This window comes from Lissotriton vulgaris, unplaced genomic scaffold (genome assembly GCF_964263255.1).
Source record: "Lissotriton vulgaris unplaced genomic scaffold, aLisVul1.2 SCAFFOLD_14436, whole genome shotgun sequence".
Classification (NCBI taxonomy): domain Eukaryota; kingdom Metazoa; phylum Chordata; class Amphibia; order Caudata; family Salamandridae; genus Lissotriton; species Lissotriton vulgaris.
The window spans coordinates 5,424-13,890 of record NW_028245478.1 but is presented as its reverse complement, the minus strand read 5'-3'; the positions used below and the strand labels follow the sequence as shown (position 1 = coordinate 13,890).

General features: G+C 43.3%; 1 long non-coding RNA gene across 1 annotated transcript; it reads right to left on the bottom strand.

The window, feature by feature from the left end:
• Positions 1-2,612: 2,612 nt before the first annotated feature.
• LOC147666410 (uncharacterized) lies at positions 2,613-6,439 on the bottom strand. Its single transcript, XR_015304804.1, has 3 exons — positions 6,355-6,439; positions 2,810-2,917; positions 2,613-2,694 (listed from the first exon to the last, which is right to left on the bottom strand). It is a non-coding gene; the product is annotated as an uncharacterized LOC147666410 (long non-coding RNA).
• Between the last annotated feature and the right edge of the window lie 2,028 nt (positions 6,440-8,467).

Genomic DNA, 8,467 nt, shown 5'->3' with positions numbered 1-8,467 from the left:
CTGCTACACCCCCTTGGAGTTAGAATAGTAAGTTATACATCTGCACTATCCAGCACTTACTCTACTACTACACCCCCTGGAGTTAGAATAATAAGTTATACACCTGCAATATCCAGCACTTACCTTACTTTTTCACCTCCCTGGAGTTGGAATAGTAATTTTTACCCCCACACTATCCAACACTTACTCTACTTCAACACCCCCCTGGAGTTAGAATAGTAATTTAGACCTCTACACTATCCAACACTTACCCTACTTCAACACCCCTCTGGAGTTATAATAGTAATTTTTACCCCTACACTATCCAACACTTACCCTACTTCAACACCGCCCTAGAGTTAGAATAGTAAGTTATACAGCTGCACTATCCAGCACTTATCCTACTTCAACACCACCCTTGAGTTACAATAGTAAGTTATACAGCTGCACTATTCAGCTTTTACCCTACTTCAACACCCCCTGGAGTTAGAATAGTATTTATTACCCCTACACTATCCAACACTTACCCTGATGCTACATCCTCCTTGAGTTAGAATAGTAAGTTATACAGCTGCACTATCCAGCACTTACTCTACTTCAACACCCCCCTTGGAGATAGAATAGTAATTTTACCGCTACACTATCCAACACTTACCCTACTGCTACACCCCCCAGGAGTTAGAATAGTAATTTTTACCCCCCTATCCAGCACTTACCCTACTTCAACACCCCTCTGGAGTTAGAATAGTAGTTTTTACCCCTACACTATCCAACACTTACCCTACTTCAACACTCCCCTGGAGTTAGAATAGTAAGTTATACAGCTGCACTATCCAGCACTTCCAACACTTACCCTACTGCTACACCCCCCAGTAGTTAGAATAGTAATTTTTACCTCTAAACTATCCAGCACTTACCCTACTTCAACACCCCCCTGGAGTTTGTATAGTAATTTTTACCTCTACACTATCCAGCACTTACCCTACTTCAACACCCCCCTGGAGTTAGAATAGTAATTTTTACCCCTACACTATCCAACACTTACCCCACTTCAACACCCCTTTGGAGTTAGAATAGTAAGTTATACAGCTGCACTATCCAGCACTTATCCTACTGCTACACCCCCCTGGAGTTACGATAGTAAGTTATACAGCTGCACTATTCACCTTTTACCCTACTTCAACACCCCCCTGGAGTTTGTATAGTAATTTTTTACCTCTACACTATCCAGCACTTACCCTACTTCAACACCCCCTTGGAGTTATAATAGTAAGTTATACATCTGCACTATCAGCACTTACCCTACAACTACACCTCTTTGGAGTTAGAATAGTAGGTTATACACCTGCACAATCCAGCAATTACCCTACTTTTACATTACCTTAGAGTGTGGATAGTAATTATTTCTTTAACTCTATGTAGTTTAAAAAAAATGTATCTCCTGTTTACCTTTTTTTTTGTTGGTTGCTTCTTTCTATATATGTTGTTTGAAGGTCTTCTTCCCGAGGTGGAGGGACCGTTCGCAGGGGCAGCGGCGGTCCCTCCGGTGGAATTAGGATGTGACCGCCACCCTGCCGGTCACATCCTGTATATTTAACATTGCGGTGGGTGCTGCTTTAAGCAGCACCCACCGCAAGGTTAAATATGCATGCTTTCCATTTGCATGCACAAAATGGCAGGCACCGCGCGGTGCCTGCAGCTTTGTACATGAAAATGCTGGGGGGTACCATAGGTACCCCCCATGTGCACCCCCCACCCCCGACACCCTGGGGGCCCGCAAGGGCCCCCCAGAAGCTATTGTCGACATGCTTTTCCACAGCGGTAAATCCGCTGTGGAAAAGCATGTTTTCAAACCCATTGTAATTTGGCTGGCGGTACCAAATTGCGGCCAATACCTCGTGGATCAGCGGCGGACGGACCTGCCGTCCGCCGCTGATCCCACCGCCATCATAATCTGGCGGTGGGTGTTTTGAAGGTCCGCAGCCGTGATTCCGCATCCTCCAGGCCGGCGGTGGCTTCCACCGGCCCCGAGGATGCGGAATCACTGCAATCATAATCGACCCCTTAATTTGATGAAGATGGTCCTCTGATTGTTGTTGGTTTCTTTCTTTGAATGCTGTTTGTTTGAACAGGAGTTAAATTACTATTTATTTTCAGTCTAAAAACAAATGTATGTCATGTTATTAAAAATAGTTTTGTTACAATATGGGTTTTCTGAATTTTGATACTCAACTGCACAATCCAGCTCTTTTTTTTCTCATAACCATCTTGGAGTTAGAATATAGTAAATAATACACCAGCACTTATTCAACACCTCTCTGAAGTTAGAATAGTAAGTTTTTAAGCTGCACTATCCAGCATTTACCCTACTGCTACACTCCTTTGGAGTTTGCTTAGAAAGTTTTTCTGCTGCATTATTCTGTACTTACTTCACTGGATCTGTGGAGTAGCAATAATCTTTAATACACTTGCATTACTCTTCACTTACCTTAATTCAATATCTCTCGGTAGTTAGATTAGTATTTAATACGTATGCACAATCTAGTTCTTACTCTTCTCTTAATTTCCTAACAAATTCGATAGTATTTATTACTTTTACACTGTGTTGGATATTAAAATGTATTCATTGTTACCTTTTTATATCTTGTTTTCTTTTTGGATGTGAAGATATTTGTTGATCTTCTTGCTTTGATGTTCTTTGAATGTTTTTAAGCTCTTCGTAATATAAAAAAGAAAATGTTAGATTTGTGTGCTTTTATGCGAGAGGTATCTGTATGAGCAATTAAAAGAGGTTAATTGATAACTTTGTACATTTAGCTTTAAAATGTACCTTTTGTTTAATTTTGTTGATTTGTGGATGGTTACAAATTTTTGAAGAGGATGGTCTTCAGCTGGTTATTGGGTTCTCTTTTTGAAGTTGCTTTTTCTTTGTATTTATCTGTTGTGGGAAGTAGGAGTTAAACATTTGTTAAATTTCTATTTATTTAAACTCCTTTTAATTGGAAAAAACATATTGTTAGAACATGGATATTCTGAGGTTATAAAATGTGATTTAAACTTGAATGTCATTGTTTTTTTCCACTTATATGATTATATCATTTTTAAGCAGCATAAAAATCAATTTTGCAAACATTAAAATTGATTTTTTATAAAACATACATTTTTAAAAGATTTAATGCTTCTCAGTTCAACTTCTTTACCTTTGAAAAAGCAGTTTGTATAAGTTGTCTATTAGACACCGCCACCATATTATTCTTTTTTCGCCACGGCCGCAAGGCAACCGGGGCGGAAAAGCGGCGGACGGTCTTTCCGTCCGCCGCTGTCCCACAGCCATTATAAAATGGCGGGGGAGAATTTAGGTATGGACGGTGGGCGGATTGCCCCCGCCAGGCCGGCGGTGGCTACTGCCAGCCTGGCAGGGGCAATCTGCCCGCCATCCTAATGGGCCCCTTAATGTAATAGCATGGAACCCATCTTGGAACAGCACACTTTTTTGTTTAATTACATTGTCTGTAATGCTTCTATCTTTCCTATCAAAACGTCTGGTAAAACACCTACATTTTATGGAAGATTTATTTGCTATTAATATGTTCTGATATCCTGTTTCCTTTTGTTCTCAGGATAGCCACCATTCTGCCATGTATCCCAGCATCTGTTCCATACTTCACTGTTGTAGATCTGTGTGCACCTTTGATCTCCATTCCAATATACCCTGACAGCAAGTATCTTTTAGGTTTGTCGTTTTCAGAGGGCCAAATCACATGTACTTGTTTTCCTAAACGAGTATACAGAGTCACCATCCTTATTTTTAGAGGCTCTAAGGAAATATCTGGACACCATTGTTTTCCCAGAAGGATCTCTGTTAGTTTAGTTTGTTGATGACTAGTTAATTGCATCTGACTTGTTGGATCAATGCAAGCATAATACCTTTTTAGTTGCTCAATGAATTAGCTTTTAAGGACCACAAAGCATCTAAATATAAGTTACAATTCTGCTTACCCACTGTATAATATTTAGGCCAGAACATATCAGCAGAGGAGTGAAATCTGTCCGCAGACCACGTTGATGCTTTTTGTAAGCTACCCTGGAGCATTAGCATCACACTGTTTTGGGATGGCAGGATATTGCCACCAGTTGATTTTAGGATATTGCAATAGTGTCAAGAGTCAGCTGAGCCTTCTTGGAGTCAGGAGTCTTTTTTCTGTCTGTGTCCCTAGAACAGGCAAACAAGAGGCCAACCACTTTACCTTTGGAGAGGAGTTCCAGTCCCTGAGTTCCAATAGGAGTCCTTGAGTCTCGTCTACCAACAAGAGTGAGAAGTCTTCTTCATCAGGTGTAGTCTGCCTACATCCAGGAATGTTCTGAATAGGCGGTAGTGAGATGCCAGGTCTATCCTGTGCACTAGCCAGTGATTGGAGAATATTCCTTAGTCAGTCATGGCTTTCTTCCTATTTGCCAACTTTTATTTGCAGCACTTCCTGATCTCTGATTTACGATACAGCGATGACAAGGGCACAGTCATCAATGGCCTTATTTTCTACTCCAGAAAAACATCCGCATGGCGCAAAACCATCGCGCAGCTCCTCAATGTATAGGGAACCAGGAACATACCGTATGGGACTAAACTCATGATAGTGCCCTCCGCAATCTTGCGAGCTGACCTCACCATCACCCTGTACAAAAACGGCATTGTCCTAATCCAATCCACAACTAATAACCTTAATAGAGGACCGAATTACCACTCAAAGGGAGAGTGGAAGGTCCAGACCGCAGCGTGGGTCCTCAGATAGCTGGTACCAAGGAGGGGACTGGGTTGTTCCTGATTTAGAAAATACAGGTCAAAGGAGAGTGGATCTGTGTAGGGGGTTAATAGGTAACCCGCCTATGGGTATCCATTTTGTTGGAGATATTGGCCTCACACACCCTTGCAGGTGTCATGCTTCATCATGGGCAATGCTCCTCGTTGGGTGGGCGGTGCAATACCCAACGGGCAACACTTCAAAGAGGGGCTCTTTAGCGGAGATCTTTTAATCCAACTGCCCTTTAGGTGAAGTGCGGGTGGGGGGCCACATGCGGTTGTAGACGGTATGTGAAGTTAAAATAGCGCAGGGGTACCAGAAGGAACTTTATTCGGGTGGTCCCATGTGCTAACTAAAAACAACAATTAGCCTAGGAGATTTGGAAAGTAATGTTTTCCGTGCTCAAGACTATGCTAATAGGTGAGGGTTGTGGTCGACATGTTTTTCGCAAGGGCTAATTTACCCGCGATTCTTCAGGACCTTTAAAGAATAATACTCATTGTCTACAGTTTGGCTGATCTTTCTAAGTATCAGTGCTTAGGTGTATATCTGAGAATTAGAGTACCTGCATATACATTATTCCATGCCTGTGTTAAGGAAACAAAAATGGAGAATGTAATTGGTTACATCACTCTAGTAGGTACATTACATTAATCCACTCTTTGTAAGACCTGGTGCATTCAGTGTCATGCTAGTGTTGATGACTACTAGCATGCTGTGGAAGTGAAACAGTGAGTGACATGCTCACATGTGTTCAGGTGGAGAAGTTTCTGGTGATTTAAAAACAGAAGAGCAGCAGCATTAAAAACAACAAAGAACAGCAGTTCCGGTCTGAGGACCCCACTCACCTAGAGGTCACAAGTTAAATGTAGCAGCTGTGTCTGGCGGGATGAACATCGGTGAGTCAAGCCTCTAAAGCTAAGGCTGAAATGAAGTTGCAATATGGTGGGAATATAAGTTCAATACATGTAGTCAAATCACACATCTTTGAGCATGGCTAGGTGATTCAGCTATCTACACTCGGTCATCATTGTGTAGTTATATGCTGGTTATCAATGTGTAATGTGGTAGCCTGCCAAACGCTGGTCTCGTGGAGGTTATCAGAAAAAATAAATGATAAAATAAAATCGTGGAGCAGGTATGCCAGAGTTTGTCTGTGCTCGATTCTGCTAATTAATCTGTAGAGGGTAGGGCGTGTGTGCGCCTCTGCTGGCGCCCGTGATGTTATATATCGTATGTTTGCCGATAGTTGGTCTAGCGCAGTGTCGGGTAACACAGGGAGCCAGGTTAATGTAGCGTAAGACTGCGTAAGGGGCCGCTTGTTAATCTTTTGTGCAGTAGGACGAGTAAGAGGAGGCGTCGTAGTGCCGATAGTTACTCGCTTATGGGGATTAGCACAAAGTGGCTCCAACTACTCGCTCTTTCTTAGTTCAGAGCCACCCCCCTCTCTATCTATCCTTATTGTGGTCATTAACCTCTCGCTAAATCGTGATGTCAATCGCGTTCCGAGTGGTGTATACGGCGCGCTGCATATGGATAACAGCTGTTATCCTATATTGTCAAGTCTTGCACTTACTTGATGCTCCCGTGTCCTGCTTGTGAAGCCTACCCCTCTCCGCCAGTACCGGATAGAGAAGAGCGTTTGGATACCATTTGCTATATTTCGGCACTGGGAGGGGCATGCCTACAGAGAGTGATGCCGGCTCACTACAGGTCACGTGATTACGCCGGTTAGTGTAGCGGCCATTGCGGAGTGGTGTGGCGTAGCTCTACCATTTGTGGTGTCTTTCATTGAAGTGCAAATTACTCTTTTCAATGTATTGTCAATAACCCATTCCCCGAATCTCTATTGTATGGGGTAACATACTAGGTTTGAGGTAGGAGTTGTGTAGTTTTGAGAGCGTCCGGTGTGGGGAATTATAAACTCCCTACGTATCATGTGACCTAGTCCTAAAAACGAGTTGGCCATCTTAAAAGGGGTTATTTGTCTTGATTCAGCTAGGTACCAGTTAAGTAGGCGATAAAGATGTGCCAATTAGCACTATTTTGATGTTATTATTTAGCTATTCCCTGATTATTGTGCTAAAAGTTTGGGGCCTAGTCGCTCTGGAGGTCACTTTGAAGCTCATAAGAACCAACTAGACTGTGGGGATGTGTGTGTGGTGCTTACAGAGAGCCCCAGGGGATGTCCTCGTTCAAACCATTCCTATCTGTGGCCAGACGATGGATCCATCTTTGTTCCCTGTAGAAGAGGTTCTGTTTCGAGATGCTAGCATTTGCTTCAATTATGAGCCATTTCACTGAGTCTGCTGTGTGGTTCTTCTCTTGGTAGTGCCTACACATCTTCGTATTGTTTTTCATACAGCGGAAGTTACTCCGATGCTATGAGATGCGTTGTTTGATTGGTCTAGTCGTCATCCCCACATATTGGAGTCCACAGGGACATACAAGCAGGTACACACAGTTAGGTGTATTACAGTTTGTGTGTCCCCTTAGCTCCCACTTGAATGATTCTGTGAGCTGAACAGTTTTGTATGTAGCCGTGAAGGGGCATGCGCTTTATGAACCACAAGGGTACTGCCCTTTCACTGGTGGTAATTGCCACAGGGTAGTCTGGTTCGTGACAGTTTGTTTTTTTGGTCTGGTGTTGATGAGTATGTCCTTCACGTTTTTCGACCTCTTAAATGCGAACCTAGGAGGTTCAAGATCGAGGTCCCCTGTGTTCAGGATTTGCCAGTGACGCTTAATGATCTTTTTTACCGCATTTGAGGCTGGCGTGAAGGTGGTGACACATGTCATTGGTTCATTGGTCTTGGGGGGTCGGTCCCTTTGCTCAAGGAGTGCTCCTCTGTGGTTATTACGGGCTCTTTTCTGTGCTCTGGTGATCTCCCTAGAGGGGTAACCCCTATCAGACAAATTCCTTGAAAGGATATTCGACTGGGTTCTGTATTCAGACAGGCTACTGCAGTTGCGCCGTACTCTCAGAAATTGCCCATAAGGGAGGTTTGCTCGCAGCGCTTTTGGGTGGTGGCTATTATAATGGAGTAGGCTATTGCGGTCTGTTGATTTTCTGAACATACTTGTACTCAGTTGGCCTTCCGTTAGTTTGATGGTTAGGTCAAGGAAGGAGATCTGTGGCCGTAATTGTGAGGCGTAGATATGCATTCAGTGTGTTTACCCATCCAAAGAATTCATCCAGAGAATCTCTGGTACCAGCCCAGAAGATCAAAATGTCATCGATAAATCGACGCCACAATTTGATGTTGTTATGGTAGGGATTGGCGGGGGAGTCAATGTACCTCTTTTCGAAATCTGCCATGTGGAGGCATGCTACCGATGGGGCAAATGTACTCCCCATCGAAGTTCCCTGCGTTTGATGGTAGTATTTTCCTTTGAACTCAAAGAAGTTTTCTGTTAGTGCTAAATTGGCACATTCCATGATGAAGGCTGGGGGTGTAGGAGAAGACCATGTCTCGGAATTCAATATCTCTTCTATCACCTCTAGGGAGGTCCTCTGTGGGATGCTCGTGTAGAGGGCCTCTACATCGAGGGTTACCAGGAGGTCAACTTGGAGGTTCCCATGGAAACTGTCCAGGAGTCGTAGAACATCAGTTGTGTCCTGTATATAGGATGGGATGCGTTTAACCAAGGGTTGCAAAAAATGGTCACAGAATTGTGATAGTGGTTCC